The sequence below is a fragment of the Anomalospiza imberbis genome, chromosome 2 (assembly GCF_031753505.1).
Source record: "Anomalospiza imberbis isolate Cuckoo-Finch-1a 21T00152 chromosome 2, ASM3175350v1, whole genome shotgun sequence".
In the NCBI taxonomy this organism is placed as follows: Eukaryota; Metazoa; Chordata; class Aves; order Passeriformes; family Viduidae; genus Anomalospiza; species Anomalospiza imberbis.
The window spans coordinates 81,254,824-81,279,161 of NC_089682.1; the positions used below are offsets into that span (position 1 = coordinate 81,254,824).

General features: G+C 40.4%; 1 long non-coding RNA gene across 1 annotated transcript in view; it reads left to right on the forward strand.

The window, feature by feature from the left end:
* LOC137466837 (uncharacterized) overlaps positions 1–22,804 on the forward strand; it is a 31,630-nt gene extending 8,826 nt beyond the window's left edge. The window contains exons 2-3 of the long non-coding RNA XR_010995300.1: positions 21,175–21,262; positions 22,522–22,804. This is a non-coding gene — a long non-coding RNA (uncharacterized lncRNA). The remainder of the gene's footprint in view (positions 1–21,174; positions 21,263–22,521) is intronic.
* Positions 22,805–24,338: the final 1,534 nt, after the last annotated feature.

The window sequence follows — 24,338 nt, forward strand, 5'->3', positions numbered from 1 at the left end:
GGCATGATGCTGAGGTGGGCAGAAAAAGGGGGCATTTTCTTGAGCTGCCACAACCTAAACCTGTTCAGCTGAGCTTCTTGTGTCTCTAGGCTCCTCTCTCTTCTCTGCATTCACAGTTCATGATGTAGTTACATCTCAACTTCACCCTACTTCTCCCTGTTCCTCCTCTCCCATAGGACAGTGGGAGAGCCAGAAGTGATGCTGAAATGATGAAAGGTGGAAGTTTTTCACACATGGATGCGGAGAAATGGACTAGGAAAAAGTCTTCTTCCTAAAGTTTTGAAAGCAGTCCAAGAGAATGTGAATTTGTGGGTGGTGAGAAAAGATTGTATGATACATTCTGCCTAATTTGAGTTACCATCTTGTGCTCACTTTTTAGCACATAGCAAAGCAGTCATAAGTGCTTACGCTGAGTATGTATTGATGCAGAGAGGTAGATAATATTGAAAACCTATATAGTATACTTATTTTCTTTATTAACTTTAATAAAAAACTTATTTAAAATTATACTTTATGGAGTCTGAGTGACTTTCTTACCAGAATAATAGTGGACCAGCACTTCCTGGTGTAAGAACAGTACCCCTTAGGATCATAATAATGACAAGTTTTTTAAACAATGGCCTGTGTCTGAGGAATAAAGATGAATCCAAATTTTGTCTTCCCTTTCATAGAAAACATTTTGGTTTGATTCAGATAGAGAGCTGCAACACAGAGTCCTTAATCTATTATAATCAGCAAGATTAAAAAGTTTTGATCAATGGACTCACTTTTGCTATAAAGTTCAGAAAATGTAGACCCGCTCCTGATATGGAAAAAAATCCAGTCTGAGCACTGTTTGCCTGGCTCGTTTCTGTGGCTCCTTAGCTGCATGAAAACATGGCTATAAGTCACAGTTTCTCTCCCACTGGCATCCTCTGCTCACAAAGGACATCCAGCAGTTTTATGTTAATGCTGACTTCCAGAGCATTTATACTTAAATAACAAAATTACTGGGAGACTTAGGGGAGGAAATTCAGCAGCTTGTTTCCACAGCTGTGATTCAAAACCTCAAAGACATTCATATCCAATGAATGAGGCTGCTGCAGACCAGCACTCTTTTCGTATCCTGTCTGCTTTCTATCACCTCATTAGTTTTATTGGTTTTTTAGTCAGAGGTCATCTGTGTCCCTCTCCCATTTGTACACCTATGGAGGGAAACACTTGGTGAATTTTCCCAACAGTATGAGATTTCATCTTGTGTTATGCTAGTTGTATAACTCTTTTGAAAGTCTCAGTTTTACTCTGCTTATTTTATTTCTCAGATTTCCTCTTTGTCAGGACTATTCCTCTGTGGGCAGCTACTGGATACTTTTCTTTATAAATCGGATCCCATCTAATAGGTGGGGTGCTTTTTCTCTTGTGAAGTATCTGCAACTGGTATATTGCTGCTCTGTATGGCTGTGTTATGTTGTATTTCAATAAGCTAGGGAAATGGGCCTGAAAATATGTGCTCTTCTTTGTAAATAGTACTTAGGGACACATTTGTTTTAAGCACATGACTATTCCCATCAAAGCTGCCTGTGTGTGTAAGTGCTTTATTAGGTCCTTGTAGCAATAATACAATTTCTTTGGTAGGGCAAATGAGTACTAATGAAAAATTGTGATGAATTCTTAATATTTACCATACCCTAAAGGCTGGAAATAAGTTTCTCATTTTTGGAAATGTACTTCCAAGGAGATGTTAGGTAAATTATTAATATTTTTTGGAAGCTGGAAGTCAGTTTTAAGTATTGGTGACAAGTAGGAGTGATACCTTTGATAGTTCTTCCAGATTTGTAGTGCTATGAGTAATCTCCACTTCCGCAGATTAACAAAGATTTCCTTAGAAATTTCAGTTGCTCAGAGGATGTTTTCTTTTGGCCAATTATAATTAGTTCTGTGGAAACAGCTTTTTTTGTCTGTTCCAAAGTTTTATGAGAGAGAGCACTAAGCAATAGAGATCTGCTTACTGCTCCTTGTTTAATGGTTGTCTGCATAAACCCACAAGTAAACAGAATGCATTTGCCATGCACAATGAGTAAAGGCAGCAGTTGTGACAGAATCTATTTTAATATTTAGCAATGTCAGCAATAGTGGAGAGGATCAATTGTGAGATACCTCTTACCTATCTTGAGTCATGTGAACCCACTTTTTCATAGACTGCTCTGCATTTTGCCCCATAACATCTTACAAGAGGTTGGGCTATTTTAAGTAGAGATTTCTGAGAGTGGTGTTTATGCCGTCTTGTTTTCAGCTATGAAATGTAGAAAGCAAATGATGTCTCAGCATGCTGTGGGAAAGTAGTCTGGAGGTGCGTGGGGCAGGGTTATCCTCCTGACTAAGCCCAGCAGATATTTCAAGGTCAAGTTGTGCAACCACAGGATGCTGAAGGGAAAGTTCACAGTGCCAGGGGTCAGCCAGGAAAGAGCTGTCAGAGCAGAATGCTTTCTGTTCCTGGATTCTGTTCTGGGATGAGGAGTGAAGATAAGATGCCGTGGCCTCACTAGCTGCCAGCCAGGTCATGGCTGTGACAAGGCAGGCTTCTGGGTCCCAGTGTGAAACAGTGTTCAGGAACACTGGTGAGGAACTACACCTTCAGTGTATGGTTCTATTGAATCATAGCTACAGAAAAATCCATACAAAGGTTCACTGAGTTTGTGTGCATGGAGGACATGAAGGATAACCTGACTACAGTTTCCAGCCTTTAAGAATGCGCCCAAATTTCCGTCTGCAAAGCTGCCTCCTGTGGAAGGGAAGACAATGCCACCAGCACTCCTAAAAGTCTGCTGCTACACTGTGTGCATGCTGCAGCTCACCTGCACATGTCAGATATAACCCACTTGTCCTGTAAATCACCTACTGCTGGATGCCCTGGAGACACAGCATGAGTGTGGTTAGGGTTCTGGTATCTCTCTTCCTGACATGTGTGGAGATCCCTGGGAAAAGGGATATTATTATCATTATCATTATTGTCATTATTATTACTAATACACAATAATATTTTAATATTTATAATAGAAAATTATATTATATATAATAATAGTAATATAAAATAATTGCTTCATTGAGGGAGGCAATTTCTCATGACAGTTGTTGATTTGAAATTATTTGATGGGGATTGCCTCTTGGTGATCTTTCTGAGGATGAAAAGGATTCTTTCTTATTTTGGGTTTTGATAGCTCTCTATTTTCAAGTGGTGTCAGGGCCAATGTAAGACAAACAAGTTTTTTTTTTTTTTTTTGTTTTTGTGTTTTTTTTTTTTTTTTTCATTTGGGAAGGATTTCTATTGATTTACAGGATTAGTCTTTTTCCACTTCCCAATGGTTATATTGTAGAGGTTGTGCAGGGAACGTAAATTTATTCCCCCACATCTTCACCAAGAAACAAAATAGGAAAATATGGGGAAAAAAAATCTCAAGTGTATTGCTTGGTGTTTTCATGGCTTTGTTTCTCCTGCTGGCTTGAACTGTATTAATTTTCTTGTTTTCAGGGGGTTTTGTGGCTACAGGGGTTCAAGGTGATAAATCATGACAAAGCATAAGTAATATCTTTTGGCTCACAGACAGGCTGATTCATGGTTGTGGTATGGAGTAGGTCAGGCCTTTCCCAACAAAACATAAACTGTCCATTACTGTAAACCTTAAATTTAAAAAGATCTTGGATACCTCAGGTGCGGCCCTGTACTGTAGCTGTTTAATGACAGGTATGCAACAAATACCAACCTTTCAAAAGTTTTTTCACATGGGAGTGGGATGTTAAAATCTGGGATGTATAGCATTCATACAATAATAGGAATAAGAAGTGCTAATTACTTGTTCTGATGGTGAGATTACTCTTATTCCTGTGAGGGCTTCTTTTTCCCAGATGTATCAGTTCTTTTTGTTGCTTGAACTGGGGAAGTTGGATGTGTTTCTTATTGATGTAAGTGCTTCCTTCTGCCACACCTGCTGACCTTCCTCAGTTTGGATCCCTGACACCTAAGGGTCCCTCTCACTATAATGAGATGATGCTGAAGGCATAATTTCATCATGAAGGAGTATAGACCAAGGAGGAACTTGGACACAGACGTTTTTATGCTGTCCAGTTTGGAGGAGAAAATATGAAGAATAAGTGATAATCCATGAATGCTGGAAGAAACATCTCTAACCACATTCTCTAAGGTATAGAGAAGGGAATGAGATGTTCTTAGCATGACCTTGTTTTACTAATTTCTGGAGGATGGATCGTTGCTATTCCAGAGAGATCAAAAAAAGTACGTGGTGCTTTTTCCAAGAACTACTAGACCCTGGGACCAAAGGCTAAAGCACATAACTTTTCTTGTCACATTCATTTTCATGCTGTAGGGAAGTCATGTGGTCCTCTGGTCCAACACTACCACTAGCCACATGACTGGGTGGAGGAAATCAGTGTCTGTGTTACCATCTTACTGTACATCCTTATTTTCACTATTTGTAGGGTTTTTTTCTTTACAACAGCTTTAGAAACATTGAGATTTTCATTCTTTGAGGAAACAAGCTCACTTTTAATCCTTCTACTAACTCTTTCACTATTCATCTTTTGGCTTTGGAAGTCTGAAATTTCTTAATATTATTGAGTATTTTCCCTCCAAAATAAATTGATTGAGTCTACTGATTGAATACATAGGCTGGCATTGGATAGAGCAGCTTGGAAATAAAGTATATAGGAGACCTATGAAGAGTCCTGCATGGTCAAAAAGCTCACATAGCTGTGTATGTGGCCAGCAGGAACTGTTGCCAGCTTTGCTGGCAGATGTGATAACACAGAGGTAATTGGGCTGAAGACGTGCAAATTGTCACTGTGAGTAAAGGTGAAACCTGGGAAGAAACCATCAATTTGCTTTTAGAGTATTGCCCAAGTCTCCAATACTCTTCTTTTGCTCACCACTGTACTAAGAATAAATACTGTCAGAGAATAAACTTAGTGGTCTCCTTCACAGTCCACAGGGCTTATGCAAGGTCTTAACAAAAAGCTTTGACAAAATAATGCATGTCCTATGTCTCTGCTGAATACCAGCCAACACTGAGAATGTTTAAACTTCCTAGTAAACTTGATGTTCATCAGAGATCTGTTTATCTGGTCCCTGTGGCTTTGGGATCAGTGTCCATGCCTGATGGACTTCATCTTGGCTTCTAATCCAAGACAAGTCCTGCCTTGGGCCTTTCTCTGCTGAGACCAAGTGACAAACCTGACCCGTCAGACATAGCCTGCACATAGTCTGAGCAAGATGTTATGCTATTGCCATTGCCTCATGTGTCTGACAGGCTCGTGGCCTGGCAAGGCCATGTCACATTGTCACGTCTCTGTGCTCTTCCCAGTGCTTGAGCATCACCAGATCAGTGTCTCACAAAGTGCAGCCTCACCTGATTTCATCTTCATGGCCTTCAAACCTGTGTTTTCCACCTTCCATAGCTGTACTGAAACCAGAATCTCTGGGCTCTCCTTGGTGAGCAGAAGCAAACAGAGGTGCACAGATTTTTGGCATCTTGGTTGGAGCACTGAACTAGGAAGGAGGTTAAGCCCATAAATGTTATCTTTTAATTGCTTCCTGTGAAATGCACTTTAGAGTTAGGGAAGAAGGGAGCAAGTTCAGGACTCTCTTTTTCCCTCTGACCAGTAAAATAGCAGACAAAAAAGTCTAGATCCACTGATAGGCTTCATAATCATTTTTATTCCTATAACTTTACAAAAAATAAAGAATAAAGTTTTTTTTTTTTCTGTAAAATTTCCCAGATTGTCTGTCAGTGTTAGTCCAAATGAGTTTTGAAAGAAGTTGTATATTTTATTTCAGGTATTTTTTACCCAATTTGTATGTAAAAATAATCAATATAATTATTTAGGAGTGCTGAGACATGTTATGGATAACTGGACAAAATTTAGCTCTTAGCCACTTTGCAGCAGAAGAAATAACCCAAATAGCTGGACTACATTACCTTGTTGGCTTCTTATGGGAAAAAGCTTTTCTTGAGTTCACTAACAGTATTTCACTTGCCATTATTCATCTGTAATAGAATTCCTCATGGTGAGACACAAGCTCAGCCCCTGTGATATTTCAGGCGCTCTACACCATGCAGTAGAGAAAGGCACAGAGATGCTTAAGTTCACATTGCTGGGGCTTTCTCCCTGTCTAGTGGCAGGTCTGCTGGGCCAGTGCAGTGTTGCAGCTAGCATGAAAAGTGTTTGTGAAAGCCCTCATTAGCTTGTGTGCCAGTGCTGCTGTGCTGCTCTGGGATCTGGGAGATTACCTCCATTATGTCCTAGTAGTGTTTCATGGATGTTTCTACTCTTTTAGTTCTAGTTTCAGCATCAGCATGCTATCTTGTGCGATATGAAGGCACCTACTGAGACAAGAGATGCTCCAAAGGGAGTACAAGACACCATAGGGCTGCCTAGTGGAGTTGGGAAGCAAGGCAACAGTGGTGACTCCCCTCTGCTACCTGCCTGGGTAATACCACAGGCTGATCCATTAAGGGGAAAAGAACATCTAGATTAAAATACAACAGCAAGCTAATTATTGCAAACCATTCCTGTGTTGAGATGTAGAATCTGGTACAGTGAGTGGTTTAATTTTGCAATGTTCCATTTTCCTGTGCCTAACATGTACAACACTTGGCACACTTTGCTCAACAATTCTGCATTAGAAAATACCATCCATGTCTGTTTCCTCACTAGTCTCCTCGTGTTCTGCCTGAAGACTGCAGAATTTGCATCCAGCAGGCATTTCTTGATGGCTAGACACAGAGACTCCAAAAATCAGTTAATATTTGGTTCAGATTCTGATCTTTGTTCTGCTGATGTGAACTTGGAATAACTCTCTGGATTTCAGTGATCCAGACTTGCACTTTCAGTGACAGAAAGTTTCTTGGGCTGGATTTCTGGCTGAGACAAATGGGTGTGCCTTTCTTGGACATGCGGTGCTACAGAATTTGATGTAGATGAAGTTATGAATTTACTGAATATGCTGGTTTTACATTAGTATGTCTTAAAACCATGAAGTGGTATGTTTGTGTTTTTGTAATTTGGTTTAAAAGTCACAGCTGTGGAGTAGATTTCCATTGTGGTTACAGCCATTGAGCTGCTTTTAATTCACTGTCTATAATGTGGCTGGCTGAGTAGCCAAGAAAACACAAAGCTCCAGATGGGATGAAAGAACCACTTGAGAGAAGAGGAGAGGAACCTGCTCTGAGATCTGTACTATTTCAAGCAGTGTCAGATATTTCTGAGCTACAGGCCTTGTGCTGCTGTCCCAGACTGCACTGAAAGGTTGTGGAATTTTTATTTCTTTGCCCCTGGCATCCCCTGTTCGTATGAACAAGCAGTGGTTTCCTAGTGTACATATACATTTTTGCATAACATGAAAAATGTCCCAGTCTGTACTTTCCATTGCTGAAGGTATTTCTGTTACCTTTACCACATACAAAAGGGAATGTGTTTTACATCCTTCTCTACATGTAAGATGTATTAGCCCAAGGAAAGAGAGCTGTGCACTGGGAGGACTTTTTTCCTTGTTTCTGACATTAGGCAAGTCAGTCAGAGCTTGATTTTCAAACAGATACTTTATACTTCTTGTGGTTACTAAGATCAACAGGTACAAGTAGTTAAGTAGTAGTTCCTTGCTATCCATCAAGTATTCTCCACCATTTCGATGTGAATGGAGAGCTTTCCTGGCTAACGGTGGTCATGAAGGAGTGACTCATTTGCATCAGTTAACACCTGCTGCCAAAGGATGTGCAATAGGATTAAGAGAGAAGAACCAACTCTGGGAGCAGCAGGTTACTAAATTATTCTATTTTTGAGATATTTTTCATAATTGCAAATAATTTCAAAACGTTTATAAATTCTGTCTCTGACTTTTGACTAAGGACTTTACTGTACATTTCAGAAGCAACTGTCAGTATGAAAAATTATGTCCAAAGTCTGAGGACATGAAAGTTTATCCTCAAATCATTAGCAGTATAGTCATTGACCATTTAAACCATCCATCAGGGTTTTTTTTATCCTCTAGGATAAAAAAACTCACTACTCCACTGCACCACAGAGAAATTCTATGGCAATCTTAGAGCTACCAGCTTTCATTATGAGAGCTTACTCTGGTCATATCAGGCATCATATCTGGTTAATTTAGTGGAGTTCACTACACTCATACAGGACAAAACTACATGAAAAAATGTCTTTGAGAGACATTGAGAGAGGAATTCTCTGATGGGTTGGGCTCAAAGAGTTATATTAAAGCAGTTCACAGAGTCACAGAATCACAGGAGGAAAGAGGTTGGAAAAGACCTTTAAGATCATCTAGTCCAACCAACGACCTAACTTAACACCTTCTCATCAACTAAACCATGACACTGAGTGCCACATCCAGTCCTTTTTTAAACATGTCCAGGGACAGTGACTCCACCACCTGCCTGGGCTGATGATTCCATTGCCCAGTCACTCTCTGAAGAATTTTTTCTAATGTCTAACATAAACTTCCTATGGCTCAGCTTAAGACTGTGTCCTCTCATTCTGTCAGTTGTTGCCTGGGAGAAGAGATTTTTATCCAGCCCTTTGTTACTTGATGTGCATACGCCTCATTCAATCCAGTAAGGAGGCATAGCTCAATGGTCACTGATCATTACTTTTCGCCCAGCATCCTAGTTATTAATATTCTCCCCATTCATAGTAACAATGCTTAAAATTTTGCAAATGTACTATTTTTTTTTGGTGTGTGTGGGTGTCTGGGTGTGTGTGTGTGTGTGATATCAGAAGAAGAAAACCCCAGGTCTCACTGTTGAGATATTTATTGACCTCCTTCTCAACAACTCAAGTCTTGTAATAAACAGAAAGATTTTAAGCAATGTGGTTTATCATATACCTTAGAAACGATTGATTTCACTGATGGCTCTTGTTCTCCCTGATGTAAGAATCAATTTTATTCAGTAATTTTTCAATGGGACTTAGTAGATAGAAATCAGAATATTGCCCTTTTTTTTTTTTTTTCCCTAGGGCAGGAATTTTCCATTTGTCATATCTTTAAGTGTCTCAATTTAAAGGTAGATTTTTAAGTCATGCATTCAACAGTGGTCTCTGTGAAGCATTCAAAAAATTTGTAACAGTGGAAAGGCAGTTGTGACCTGCCTAAGTGAAATAAAGATAAAATTGAGGAAGGAAAGACAATTTTGCAGTACATTTGCTATTCAGTTGTTGTTGAAGTGGGTATCAACTTGTCAGCTTCATGGGGAGGTATGTGCTAACTGAGTTTTCATCTGCTTTACTGCAGCAGTGACTTCTTCTAGGCTTTTATGATTTATTTTTTGCTATCTTATTGTTTTGGAAAAAGAATTTTAGTAATCACCTCAGTTAGAAAAAAATCTGATGAAAGAAGTAAAAAATTTTTGGGAAATGGTCTTCTCATGAGCAAAGGGAGGAGAGGCTCAATGCAAGGCAAAATATTTTGCTTTTATAAAAACACGCTTGTTTTTCACTGTCCAGACCTAACATTTTATTTTTAAAGCTGCATGTGAAAGACAGATTTTTGTTTCACTTATATACTGCATGAAGTTTTTTTTCTAGGGTCATACTCACAATGGCTGGAGTAAACTCACTCATAATTGACCTACATGAATTAAAAAAAAAAAAATTGAAGTGTTTCTGAACAGTCCAGCAGTATTTTGCTCTGCAGCTACATTGTGCTGAAGTCAGGGGCTCAACTGGCAGAGTTCAGTTGCAGGGACTGATATTTCCATCTCGTCATTGCCACATTAATTTTTTTTCACTGTGAGTAGCAATGCATAGAAGCCAAGCTAAGAAATAAGGATTGGGGGATTAAAAGGAAAACTGACATTAAGAATAGAGAAATAATTTTAAAATTCTTTAGATTGATTAATCCTGGTTGCCTACGACTCAGTCTCAGCTGACCATTTAAATAGACCTCAAGGATTAACTAACCCTTTTTCAAGTTATTCTGATTTCTGTCCAGCTTCAATCTGAGAGGACAAGGAAAGAATAACAATGTCTTCCTTGTCTCAAAGAGGCAGTGTACCAGTAATTATTTTCTTCCTTATATTTCTATGCAAAATTCATCCTGTATATGCTGAAAGTTTAATGACTGAAGGGGAGCTTTGCTGTGCTTTTGGTTTATAGAATCATAGAGTAGTTTGAAGGGACCTTTGAAAGCCACCTAGTGTAACCCCCCTACGATGAACAAGGACATCTTCAACTAGATCAGGTTGCTCAGACTTCCATCCAACCCAGCCCTGAACACTTCCTGTGCCTGGCACAAGTGAGTTTTAATTACTTTAAAGGGCCAATTCTACTTTTTCACGTCCAACACTAAACCTGGGTGGCATTGCTACTGCACTTCAGCCCAGAATGATGAATAAAAGCTGAATGAGGAACTGAAGCTGACAGTTGTAACCAAAAAGGAATTTCTTTAGGTTAGCTTGTGCCTGAAGCACATTGACTAATAAATAATTCTTGAGTCTAAAAACTTGCAAGGCATACTGATAGAACACATTAATTTATTTTCTCATTATATTGAAAAAACAGATATACAGATATATCTGAAGATATATAAAGGTACAAATCTGTTACAAAGATACAAAGATACAAAGCATGAGCAGGAGCATTTTTGATCACCATATGCAAAGTTATTTTTTTGAACTGTCTCTAATGGAGAAGAATGACACAGTAGGTGTTGATACCTATCTACCAGCTGAGGCACAAAGTGGCTCACAGTCAATGGCTGCGAGGATAAAAGCTGGCCAAAGAACCACTGCTCAAGGTAAAATGTATAGTCATCATCACAGTGAATGCTTATAATCTTCACTAAAAAAAGAAAGGGAACTATAAGTCATCTCCCAGGTGAAAGTTGGAAAAACTCAGTGAACTCAAGCAGACAGTTCAGTCAGAGAATGTATCAATGAGCAGACATCTGAAATGATTGGTGAAGTGGAAGAAAAACCCTTCCATCAATCAAGCTGAGAAAACATATTTCAGAGAGATATCCAGAGGTTGGAGTTTTTTTAATATTTATTTTTAAAAATACTTTGGAAATATCTACTTAAGAAGTCAGGCCAATTACTGAACTGAGATTTCACTGGAAAAAGAAATAGAATCAGTATCTCAGAGTCCTTGCTAAGTGAAGAATTGTGGAGTATAGGTTTGACAAGGAGCAGAGCCACTGGAGGAGACCTAAGGGTTGTGTCTGGAAGCTTTGCACAATGACATCTGACATCTGAGGCTTAAACTACAGCAGGGTGTGCCAACTGCTGCTGGAAGCTGGGAACAAGAACTAATGAGACACCTCAGGTCTGGCATGCTCTAACGCTGCTGGAGAGGAGGTTTGCACATGAACTGTGAGGAGGGGTGACCAGACTGCTGGAACTGCAATTGTAACAGTTCAGTAGCTTGGTTCATTGGTGGGGGTAGATGCAGACACAAGCAAAGCAAAAGGATGGGCTGTGAACAAGTGTCCTGTCTCTGAGGACAGCAACATCAAAGTACATCCGGTAAAGATTAGAAAAGAATATGGGTGGAAATTTGTCTCTGACATCTGAAATCTCCCCGCGTCATGACCATAACTCCTGGAAAGATAGTGGCAACATGACAGCCACACTACACATGTAGTGCTTTGTCCTGGGTTTCCCTAGGCCCTGTCTGGTGAGCCTAAGATTTAAAGAGCATGTGCTGGGCTTCCATTCATGAGATCTAAAACAGTGCAGGGAGGGGTTGTGTTTTAGCCTGAAAAATTGTGTTTTTATAACCTGAAAATTAGATTGTGTGTTGAAAGTTCTGGGGAGGGGGAGCTGGCAATCGTGTGGTGTGTTTCAGAATGCAAAATCTGAGAACATTGAAGCACAGGTACAAAATAGGTACAAAATTTGATGTAATGCAGTCTACATTGGCTTTCAGAGGGATCACTTTAGTAAAGCACCCCCAGAGCCATACTAGGGCATTGTCTGGGAGACAGCTAGGTGGAACACATCAAGACTGAACCGTAGAGCAAGCCAAAATGACAGCAGAGTGGGCAGACTGTGTTGGGTGGCTGAGCTGGCTTCTCAGCCTCCTCTCATTTAATAGGGCAGGTATATCTCTGCCTCCTGCTGGCTTCCCCATCTGAGCAGTCTCTAACTCCCAGAGATGGCATATAGAAAGGTATAGCAGAGAGAGGTGAAGTGTACCTTCAAATTTTCAAATGTTTTTTTGCTTGAATTCCAGAAATCCCATAATGGGATTTCCCATTTTCAAAATCCTTCAGGGAAAATTATTGATGTACAGTGGTACACCTAGTTGCTGCCTGCTGAGGGACTGCCCATACAGGAGTGCAGAAACCTGCCAGGGAAAAGCAAGCATGACATACCTGACGGGTCTTGCTGAAATGGGACTGTTTCCATCAGATCACGATAAACAAGTAAACTCCAATAAAAGATGTCTTGGAAACCTTCCAATGGGAAACACCCATTAGTGACACTACATCAAACCATCCAGACCCACTCAATCATCAGCAATAAGTTCAGTTTGCTGAAGAATAGAGAACATTAAGTTGTTAAAGGATATTTATGAGATACAGTCTATGGAAAATGCTTTGCAAAGCCAGAGTGTGTGATTGTATAAGGCCCCAGTTCTCATAAGATGTTTCCTTTTGCCAAAACAAGTAAATGGTTGCAGGTATTCGTGTAATCCTCTCATTTGCCTGAAGAATATAGCTGCTTACTGCTAATTAAATCAGTCAGGGCTTTTGTGGGAACTCACTGGTACAGGTTGTGGGGTCAACGTTCCATGAGCATTACTTATGATCAATCTCTTTGATAAAGTGCAGTTATGCTATGCTGTCTTTTGGATATTGAACAAGGTAGGGAAATGCCAGCACTTCTTTGTGAGAGAAATACTTCTCATTGCACTACTGGTGACAAGGATAGCAAAATAACTAATAAAAAAGAGGTGACTGTATGTGACAGATATCAATGAATTTGTATGAAAAATACATATATATATATATAGATAGATAGATAGATAGTTATATAAACAGATGTGTAAAAAAATGGAAATTCAAGACAGGCACCATCAAAAAGCTAGGACTGAAAGCAGGTTAAAGAAATGCACAGAAGAGGGAGATCTTTTGGTTGATGTAGGTATCTCAGACAGGTCATCAAATCTTAGCATCATTTAGGTTGGAAAAGATCTCTAAGACCATTGTCAGTTCCAGTCATTAACCCAGCACTGTTACACATTAACACTGAACCATTTCCCCAGGTACCACATCCACATATTTTTTAAACTCAACCACTTCTCTGGGCAGCCTAGAGAAGTGACCACCCTTTCAGTAGAGAAATTCTTCTGTATCCAATCTAAACCTCTCGAGCACAACTTGAGGCCACTTCCTCTCATTCTATCACTTGTTACTTGGGAGAAGAGACTGAACCCACCTCACTACACCCTCCTTTCATGAAGTTGCAGAGAGTGATAAGGATTTTCCCTGAGCTTCCTTTCCCCTGGGCTAAACAATCCTAGTTCCCTCAGACACTCCTCCTAGAACGTGTGCCCCAGACCCTCAGGTCCTTCTCCCCAGAGCCACTTTCCAGCAGGTCAGCCCCCAACCTCTACCAGTGCTTGAGGTTATTCCTCCCCAGGTATAGGACCCTGCATTAACCCTTGCTGCATTTCAGAAGGTTCCTCTCTGCCTGTCTCTCCAACCTGTCAAGATCCCTCTGAAGAGTTCCACAGCCCTCTGAGGTGCCAGTTTTGTATCCTTAAGTGAAGATGCTGAGGAGGAAATGTGCTGAATTCTAGTTGACTGGGACATGCCCAGTTAGCCAGGGCTGCTGGTAAACAATTGAAAGTAACTCTGTGAGCACTTTCATCAGCTCCCTCAGTACTCTTTTGTGGATCCCATCCATCCCCACAGACTTGTGTGTGTGTCTAAGCATTTTCCCTTGGATTCTGGGGATTTCATTTTTCTCTATGTCCTGTCTTTTAGCTCAGGGGGCTGGTGGACAGCTGGTCTCACTCTTAAAGACATACAAATAGCCTCAGTCTTTTTATCATCATTTGTCACTATGTTTTTCCTTGTATCAATAAAGGATGGAGATTATCCTTAATTCTACTTTTGTTGTTTTTTGTTGTATTTATAGAAAGATTTTTTTGTTGTCTTTTACTGCAGTAGCCAGATTAAGTTCTAGTTGGGCTTTGGCCCTTCTAATTTTCTCCCTGCATAACATCACAAAATTTTTGTAGTCTTCCTGAGAGGTCTGTCCAACCTGCTCTTGAATCTTTACGATTTACTTATTGAAGAATAGCCAGACTTCCTGGATATTTTTGCCCTTCAGAATGCTGTCAACCAGACTCCTAAACAGGCCAAAATCTGACCTGTGGAAGTCCTAGTTGTCAGTTCTGCCAGTCTCCCTCCACGCTTCTCCAAGAAGTTAAAATTCTGTCATTTAATGATTACTGTTTCCAAGACAGCCTCTAATCATCACATCTCCAACTAGTTCTTCTCTGTTCACTAAAAACGTGTCCTGTGGGGCACCTCCCCTGGTTGGCTCACTGACCAGCTGTGTCAAGAAGCTGTCTTTACACTCTCTCTAGGAACCTCCTGTTCTGTTTCCCCTCTGCTCTGTTGTCTTTCCTGCAGACTGGTAAGCAGAAGTCCCCCTAGAAGAAGGGCTAATGATTGTGAGACTTTTCTCAGCTGCTTACAGAATATTTCTTCTGCCTCTTCATCCTGCTTGGGGGGTCTATAACAGACACCCACCAGGATATTTGCCTAGTTGGCCTTCCCTGGAATCTTACCCATAAATATTACACCCTTTTGTCCTAGTCATTAAGCTCCAGACAATCAAGACATTCCCTAAACTACGAGACTACCACACCGCCCATCCTTCCTTGCCTATTCTTTCTGAAGAGTTTATTGCCATCCATTGCAGTACTCCAGTTGTTCAAGTCATCCCACGATGGCAGCTGTGTCGTACTTTTCCTGCTGCACAATGGCTCACAGCTTCTCCTGTTTGTTGCCCATCCTACATGCATTGGTGTAGGTGTACTTCAGTTTGGTTATTGCCCCTACCACAGTTTTGGACAGGGAAACCCAGATTCCTGTGTGACCATTCTCAGGTGCTTCTGTGGTTTCTATCACATTGAAAGCCCTTGTGTCTTTGCTGCCAGAAGGATCTCCATCCCCTACCTCCACAGACTGAAGGACCTGGCTACACACCATCCCTTAAATATTAGTGTGCTGCCCACAGGCTTATTTCTAGCAAGGCTCATCTTACCCTTTTGTCCTGTCAAATCCAGTTTAAAGCTCTTTCAATGAGCTCCTTATTCCCTTCGCACTTCCAGAATCTTCTCTTCTGGATTATCCTGAGAACATCAACTCTTAACTTTTCTCCTTGCACTTGAGTTTTCAAGTCACCTAAACTAGTTAAACAACATATTTCCCACAGCCTCCACCCTGTCTTTATTTCTGAATAATCCAGGGGTTGTGGAGAGTTAGAACCTGAAAGAAACACCTTAGAGAAGAAATCTGTAAATCTGCAAAAAGTCAGAAAATTCCCATAATCAAAGCCTAATAGTAAATAGGTCCAAAGACCTCCAATCTACTAACAACTACAACATTGAAAAAACAAGAATAAAGGGCATATAGATATACTGCAAAATTTTTTAATAATCACAGTCATTACTGAAAATGGAAAGGAAAGCTCTAGAAGCTTATACTGAGTCTTGCAAAGCAAAAGGGAAACATATAATGCTATGAACAGTTGAAGTCTGTTAGTATCATAATAGTATCATAATCTGAGAACACAACCACTGCTGGCAGCTAAGCTGTAAGAGGGTGCCAGCACAAGCCCTGATCCGTCTGTGATGAACGATTTGGAGCTGTCTCGCAGCCATGAGTCATCGTGCTAGGAGCTGTACAAACATGGCTGACCCAGCATTGGGTGGGTGAGCAGGTCCTGGAGGGAGGGAAGATGAGCGCTCAGTTCTGCATGTGAACAGGCAGGGCAGGTGGTGCAGAGGGAGCAGGAACCGCCTCAATCCTGCCTGAGGTGAGCCCTGGTGTGACTAAATGATAGCTGCTGTCCCAAAGCACTGATAGTGTGTGCCTGGATCTGTCCCTGGAAAATGCTTTGTTTGTCTTTTCATCACACCCTGGAGAACTTCACATGTGCAAAATTCAGATCCTAAAGAGCTCTGTTGGCTAAAGTTTGCATGGTCATATTATTGTGATTGCTATAAGGGAAGAAACATCTATTGCATTCTCCGTTTTTTTCCAGAGAAGAACTGACTTTCAAACAAGATATAACGCAAAGACTATGGGGATACTGCGGTATTTATTACTAATATTTTTTCAGTTTTCTGTGTGATACCTTATTTTTTTTTGTTCAGAGAGTGGCCAGAGCTCATTTTCCTCATGCTTTTAAGAAAAAAATATTAGCCATAGTCAAATCACTAAATGTGAGGTCATTTGACTTCATACATGGTATGAAGATGGCTGCATATTGTGATTTACAGTATCTTTTCTTAATTATGTATCATATAGGGGATAAAAAGTGTTTCCCCTCCCTTAGCACTTAGTGAGCTTCTCTGCATTATCTTTGGTTTTCTTCTTCATCTTTGCCCCATCCCAAGCATAAATGCAACCCAGTCCTCCATGCTGTCTTGAGGATTTTCCATCTTCTTTTTCCACATCTGTCTCTCCTTCAGCTCCTGCCAGAAACCAACCATTTTGTCCATCACCTCCTTTTCCCATTGCTTATCCTGTCATCACCAGGAAAGCTTAACAGTGCCGAATGTGATTTCTAATATCCCTAGGGATGCATCACACTGGGATGCATGCACACACGCATGCTCTGTCTGATAGAGGTGCATTCTCTATCTCTGCTTGCAGTGGTGGAGGTAGGCTCCCACAGCTTTAGGACAGTGGCACAGCAAGTCCAGTTTTTACAAAGCTCTTAGGAAATGAAGGAGAACAGTACTGTTAGCTAACGCTGGTCTCAATCCAGAAGAAATAAAATTATATGCTGAAATAAGGTAGCAAGAACTTCTTACTGTTCAGAGGCTGTAGCCTGCACATAGTTACGTTGCTCCACATGTTTTTGTTTTGTTTTGACACCAGTGTGTCACTGGAAACATGGAGAAAGCTGCATGACCTTGCCTCTGAAAGGACTGATGCATGACTCGATTGAACTGAGAAATTATACCAAATTATAGCAACCCCTCATGCTGCTCAAGCACAGTTTGTCTCTGCCTCTGTCTTCACCTGTATCTTTGCTGCTTCAGCAATTGTCCTACAGTAAGAAAACATCATTAGGAAAATTGCTACTTCTCAAAACCAGTTTGGTTTTACTCACTGAGCAGGAAAAGCTTGTGAATCTCTTTCAGCTTCTGCCTGCTAAATTTTCAGGTATCATGACCTGGTGTTCAATATTTCTTCCTAGGATTCCGCTTTCTTCTGGGATCCCCAGGCATAAGCAACTGGATAATTTTTAACTCAGGACAGTTCTGACTGGCCAATGCCAATCACCCAATTTCCCCATTATTTCTTGGCATACAGTGATGAAAGGCACCTTATTTCTGTTATTTCATGTGGAAGTTTGGATTTCCGGTCATTTTCTTGCAATACCATATTTTCAGACATCCTATGTTGTGTGTCCTGCTTCTTCTAGTCAAGCATTTGCTCATCTGTGCATTATAAATGTCTTCCCTAATTGATCTAGTGAAAAAAGTCAGCAGTGCTATGTCGGGTTTTTAGAGTTTTCTCACTACATTTCGTGGTCTGAAAAAATTTGTCACTATGTGCATGACACCTTCAACCAAAAGACAGAATTGACAGCCTAGAGGTTTTATCTCATGTGGCTTTGAGTCTACTATGCATTGTTCTTTTAACTGGCCATTTTTTAGTACTGAATGACCTTTCTTGGTAATTGTACGAGGATAATTTTACTAAAAGCCTGGTTAATCTGAGTGGGAGAAGAGGGTTAAAACCAGACGATTTGGTGAGGGGGAAGTAGTTTCACTCAAACTGACCTTTCAGCTGGGAATGCTAAGAATATAAGTTTGAGACAACTTTTATTATGCCTACTGTTGTTCATCCTCTGCCTTTTTGAATAATATTCCTATGCAGGGATAATACACTCCCACAGACATGCTTGAGCCTTCTGCTGGAGGAGAGAGAGATAATAAAAGCACAGACTTGTGATAAACTGTGTGTGCATAAAAGCTTTTGATATACTGGGGCAGGCAACAGGCTCCCTGTTTTTGCTAGGATGAGCTTAGCCTAAGGGAGCCTGTCCCCCTGTGTGTCTCTGATACCCAGTGTTGTTAGCAAGGTAATGAAAGAAATCCACTCTCTGCATTTCAGCTGTGGATTGGTGGTCGCCCTGGCTACCTGGTATATGTTGACTCACACAGTCTGTCATCTAAAGAGCCTTTTCATATCTCATATTCACAGAATTTACTTTGTAGATGCAGACCTCTGAAAAACTTCTATCTTATTCATCCCTTCTCCTTTACTTTTATCCCAAGCAGCTATTTAAAAAAGACAGTAAACCGTCTAGATATTATCTTTAAAGTTTTTCATCAGTTCCTCAAAGCTTCCCTCTTTTATTGCACCTCTATCCTCCTGTGTTGCACTGAACACTGTGAGTTTCTTTGCCTGTCACTGCTGACTGGGGGTGAAAGATCTTGGATCTGCAGTTCATCTGTCTGGATTTCATTTAGTGTTCATGTTGCTGTTTGAGTTCCTTCCAGGCATGCACTGTGTTTTCCTGGGCCATCAGGGTTCAGGAAGTTGGAGTTAATGGCCTCTGTAGAAGCCATCTGAAATGCATGGGGCCTTCTGGCACTCTGTGCCTTCTACTTCTGGAACCCCTTAAAATTTTGTAAAAAGCATAAGCAGTTTCAAAGCAAAGCTGTCATTAGGACATGAAACTACATGCAGGAACGTGGTAACACAATGTCCTGCTGTTCACTCATGGTAACTGAAGAGAGCTGTTGTGATCATTGATTTCACTGTAGTTCCTTACAGAAAATACTGTTCAGGGTTCAAAAGTGCGCAGGCCTTGAGGTGTCACAGTGGACACCGCTCAGCTTGGGGATTAAAAATGAGGTAAACCTGCTGGTTAGCTTCATTTCTGCATCTTGAAACTGTGGTCTCAAAGTCTCAGGATGTGGCCTTCAAGTCTGATTTACTGAGAGCCTGGCTTGTCACAATGATGGAAATAGTAGCCCATGATAAATCATGACAGTGAGTTTGAACTTTGAAGCTGCCTTAATGGAAACAGGACATGTTCAATAATGGCAACATCATATATCCTTGGCAACCTCTCCAGCCCTTCTGTGTCTGGTCTTTTTTCCATTCTATATGCAAGAGAATGTGATTTTGGGTGCACATAGCTCCCTATACCTCTTGCTTCTTTCTTCTCTTTAGCTTAATAATAATAATAACAACAATAATAAAAAAGAGTATAAAATTACTGACCCAAAGCACTGATTTCTGAGAACATGGAAAATATGAACTTAAAAGTGCAGGGTTTTTTTGATAGATTAAATGTGAGAGAAGAGATGATGAAAATAGTGGCTGTTCACAAATGTTAAGAGTAGCAATATGAATGCCATGGTTGAGAGCCAGGAATAAAAAAAAAAAAAACCAAAAAGGAAACTCTAATGTTAAATATTTGCCACTTCATAGTAGAGGACTAAGGAGAAGCAGTTGTGAGGAGCAGTTAATCAGCTTGTGGAGTCTGGTTTGCATTAGTGAGCACCAGGTCACTCCAGTCCGCTATGTTGTTTTCACATATTGCACAACTGGATATTTATTTTGTGTGGAGTAAATTGCAGTTCTGAGGAAAGGGAATCAAACATTCTTCCATGCTAATGCCCCCAATTTACGCAGATGTATCTAAATAATTTTTGATACCATCATATCAGATATATAAATATGTCCCTTGGGAAAATAAGTTCACTGATTTGACCCAGCTGTATCTGCTTTGATCTGGTCAGCACAATATTGACCCAAAAGAAGCTTCTCTTGCGTATCAGTTCCACCTTAGGGAGAGTTTCACTACAGTGCAGTTGGGGATGAGTGGCTTTTGGGCCTGGTGACCTCTGACAGATGAGGCAGCATTGAATGGCAGACAACTCAAGAAGACCTGTAAGCACATCCTAGTCCAACCTGATCCCTAGGCAAGCTGCAATTCCACAACAAGTTATAGCAAGTCATTGTCATCTGTACTCTCTATTGGTATTCTTAGCAGAGGGACATTCCCTGAGCTTCTTGCAAGGTCCTGTATTAGATGAGTCACATAGCTTGCAGGAAGAGGTGTCCCAGAAAAATGTCAGGTGTTTTGTAAACAGGAAAAAAAAAAGATAATACTTTATTTTTACAATAGCATTTAAAAAATGTAGAGAAATTGATTGCAATGGGTAGAAACTATACAACTGTGATAAGAATAATGTCAGAAATATGGAAGAGAAGCTAGGATTCTCAATTATGTGTGGTTTATTATGCTTTGCATAACATGATTTAGCTGAAGATAGCTCAAAGGGTCGAAATGTAGCAACACTTTTAAGTTCTGGAATATTTCACTGATTTTAGACATGCTAGCTCAAACAGAAACTTTTTGTCCTGCCTTGGATTTCATATAGATACAGGTGTTTGTTGCCATTCCAGAAACTGATAGATGTGATCAATTTAGGCAAAATAAGTTATTATGTCCAAATGCTGAACTTTCAAAGGACATGGAAAAAGGATCTGCCTGGTTCTGCAGTTTTGGAATTACTATAATTGTAACAGATTTTTTTTTGAACCATGGAAAATTTAGAATATCTCTTTAAGGAAGAAACAAAATTGCAGAAGACTTTATTTTTTCCTTAAAAGCAAAAGCAACATTTATCTAACCTTGAATTCTTCCCTCACTTCTTCCTCTACATTTTCTAGGTCTACTTTCAGAACACATGAAAAGGTTGAGTGACTTGGTTGCTTCTCAGCCCATTATAGATATTGATAATCTACACCATTTTCATAAATTATCTTTTTTTCTTAAGAACCTCTCTTGACTGGAGTGATAGAGGAAGTGCTGTTTTTCTCTAAGCTGAAGTGATAAAGAACATCAGCTCCCTGATTTTAATAATTGTACCCTATTTTTCCTGCTCTGTCTGTAGGTTCATCCCCCAAATAATATACAAACAGAAATAGGAACATAAAACTTAAAAACTGGATTGCTTGGAACTTTGAGCCAACAAACCCAAGGTTTTTCATTGTCTTTTTGCTCTCCAAGAGAATTTCTCAACTTAGGGACCTGAAATGACAAAGAAAATCGGTTGGGTTTTGATATGTCCAGAACACTGAATCAGAAGTATATGAAAGTACAGTATTGTGATTCATGGTGACTATATTTATGATAGTTATTTTTATTATTATTATTTAATAATATTTATCCATAGCCATTTTAAAAGTCTCCATTATCCCAATAACCAGGATTATATTAGTTTCGTTAAGCAAAATAATTATTTGGACCCAAGTCAATAGCCTGCTTCCTTTTGCAGTTCCAGCCTGAATGTGTTACAAGTGTTTGAGCCCTGAGTTTGGTTGCTAGGTAATTGGATCTGTGGGTTTTAGAGGCAGCTCGAGGGGACAAGGTGCAGTGATGGAGCAGCCCTGTGGAAGAGATGCCAGACTGAAGTGCTCTGAATTCTGTCATTCCCATGTTCATCTGTCATGAAACAGAATCTCTGGGTTTCGTGACTTACCTTTGCTGTTCTTAGAAGAATTTAGTTAGGATGGGTTACCTGACCAAGCCACTGGGCTCCAGACAACAGGACAAAAATGGCTTTAGCAGATCCTCTGTGACTTGTAGCCTTGGAATAAAGAAGTAATTAAAAAAAAAAAAAAGTCACATCTGTGACTGAGGAGGGCTGTGTGAGCTCACACTGGTTCAGTGTGAGCACTGTAGTCCTGTAGAGGAAGATGGAAAGACCAGAGCAAGATTGCTGTCTGTCTTTCTCTCCATCCTGCCCTACACTTGTGAATTTACATCCCTAATTTTGGGATTTGGTTTGATTTAGAAATCTTGAGGAGACACTAGCAGTCCTGTGTAGGTCCTGGTGCAGACAGAAGTGCACTGGAGGAAATCAGTGGATAAACCTGAGGGTGAAGATACACTTCCATGAAGAGTTCACAATCTTTGCACAAGACATGAGAAAAGAAAGATTGGTCTAGGGGGAAATACACAAAAAATGAGCCATGGAGGACAGAAGGTGAAGACAGAGTTTACTTGGACAGCCATGCTGTTCCCTCCTTGCTGTGCCCTGTGTAGGAGAGTGTCTCACCCACCCCACACACCTCACCCCAGGTCAGTGCCACCACAGCATTGGAATAAGACTTGTGCATATTGGAGAGTGGATATTTCTGTGTTGCTAGTCAAGAGCTGCACATCTGGAAATATAATTCTAATAAAAAAAAAATCTATATATAAATCTAATATATTTCTCTTTGTGTTTTATTCACAGTCACTAACTGGAAGAGCCTCCAGTCTTGTAAGGAAATCTGGGATGGAGGTCACTGCAGGTGCTCTGAGCAGCTCTTGCCAGTGCATGCAGCAGCTTGCCAACACCATCAAGCTTGGAACTCCTCCCCAGCCCAGGAGCACCTTCTGGCTGTGAGCCCTGCCAAGGCATCTGTGGGGTGGGTAGGGGAGTTGAGGGGTGTCTCCCAGAGCACATCTCCACAGAGCTGCCAGCAGTGGCAGCTTGGAGGAAAATGTCACTCAGCATATTGGAGATATGCCCTTGCCTCATGTGAGGAGGTTTCACCTCAGGGGCTTCACAAAGCTGCTGCCAATGTTACCTTCCCTCCCTGTGTTCCTAGTGCAGCCTTTCAGAGTGTTATGATGCTGTTTCTAAGGCTTGATTCAATCAGGAATTGCCCTGGTGTTTCCCTGCTCCTCAGTCCCCTCAACTTGGCTGCACTCTCAGCCTGTAACTTTTGTCCTCAGCCCTCCAGATTCTTACCCTGGCTCTCTTCTACTGCTCTCACCAATGGAAGAACAAAACATTTATTCCTTAAATGTAATCAGGGAAAACTCTCCTCATATGTCAAGGTAAATACATTCTTTCCCACATAAATATTTTGTCCTGTGCTTCACTTACATTTTCTCTCTTTTGATTAGATCATGGCAATTCTAGGAGACTGCAAACTCCCACAGAGGAGCAGAAGTAGCCATTGGGCATTTTGTAGTCAACAAGTGGTGGCAAAAAGCAGAGATGTGGTGACCTTGGGAAGACTGCAGCTATTTGCACAGCATGGGGTCTAATAAGGCTGGACCTAAAAAGTTATGTCATCCCAAAATATTATGCGCTGAGACATCACCAAAGTCTCTGCCTCTGTGATATGCCTAGACTGCAAACCAGATAATCTGTCTGCTGACACCAGAGAAGAGTTTTTAATTCTTTATCTTAGCAACATCTAGGACATTTTTGGTGCTATTGTAATACAAGGCTTAAGTTAGATCTCACACAGTGTTACCATAACATGTTAGACCCAGGCTGTTTTCTGTATTTGCCAGTTTAGGTAAAGGAAACTTAGTTTGTTAAGAAACTGCTACTCTTTTTTCTGTATATTTATTTTACTATCATCAGTATTTACCACTATCAGTTCTAGGACAACATGCTGTAATTCCTATGATTTTATCTGTGGAGCAAAAGGCCCAGATTTAATAGAGGTCTGCAGGGAGTGATTGCTATCCTACCTAAGAAAGGAAGAGTACACTTTAGTGAGAAGGAATGTCACAATTAGCTCTCAAGTCTTGTTTATTTAAGAACAAGATTGGAGGTTTATGGACTGTTTATGTGGTCATAGCTTTCCTGAGGCAATATTTAAGTACAGTGAATAACAGAGGGAATTCACACACCATTTAAAACCAGCAAATGATATTTCTGTGAAATAAAGAATTCTTCCTTTTTTAATGCAATGAAAATTGTTAAATGTCATGAAGAATTCATATTAATAAATTTTTCTTGGGAATAAAATTGCAAGATTTACCACCCGTTCCACATTCACTCAAGATTTCTCTGTTTGCATCCCTCCTGCAGGCCCTTTCCTTTCCTGCTTCCATCAATGTATTTTCTGGACACACTTTATGTGTTTCTTATGCTTGTGAGTCTTTGCAGCACCCTGAACCAACACAGAAATCTTCATGGTTCCTCTGTGTCCACTTCTCCACACGGGTCCTCTGGGGATTCAGTAGAACCTTCTGACTTGTGATAAACACACACGAAAGACAGGCTTTGCACGAGGCTTAAAAATGCTCTCAAATGTGTTATAGAAT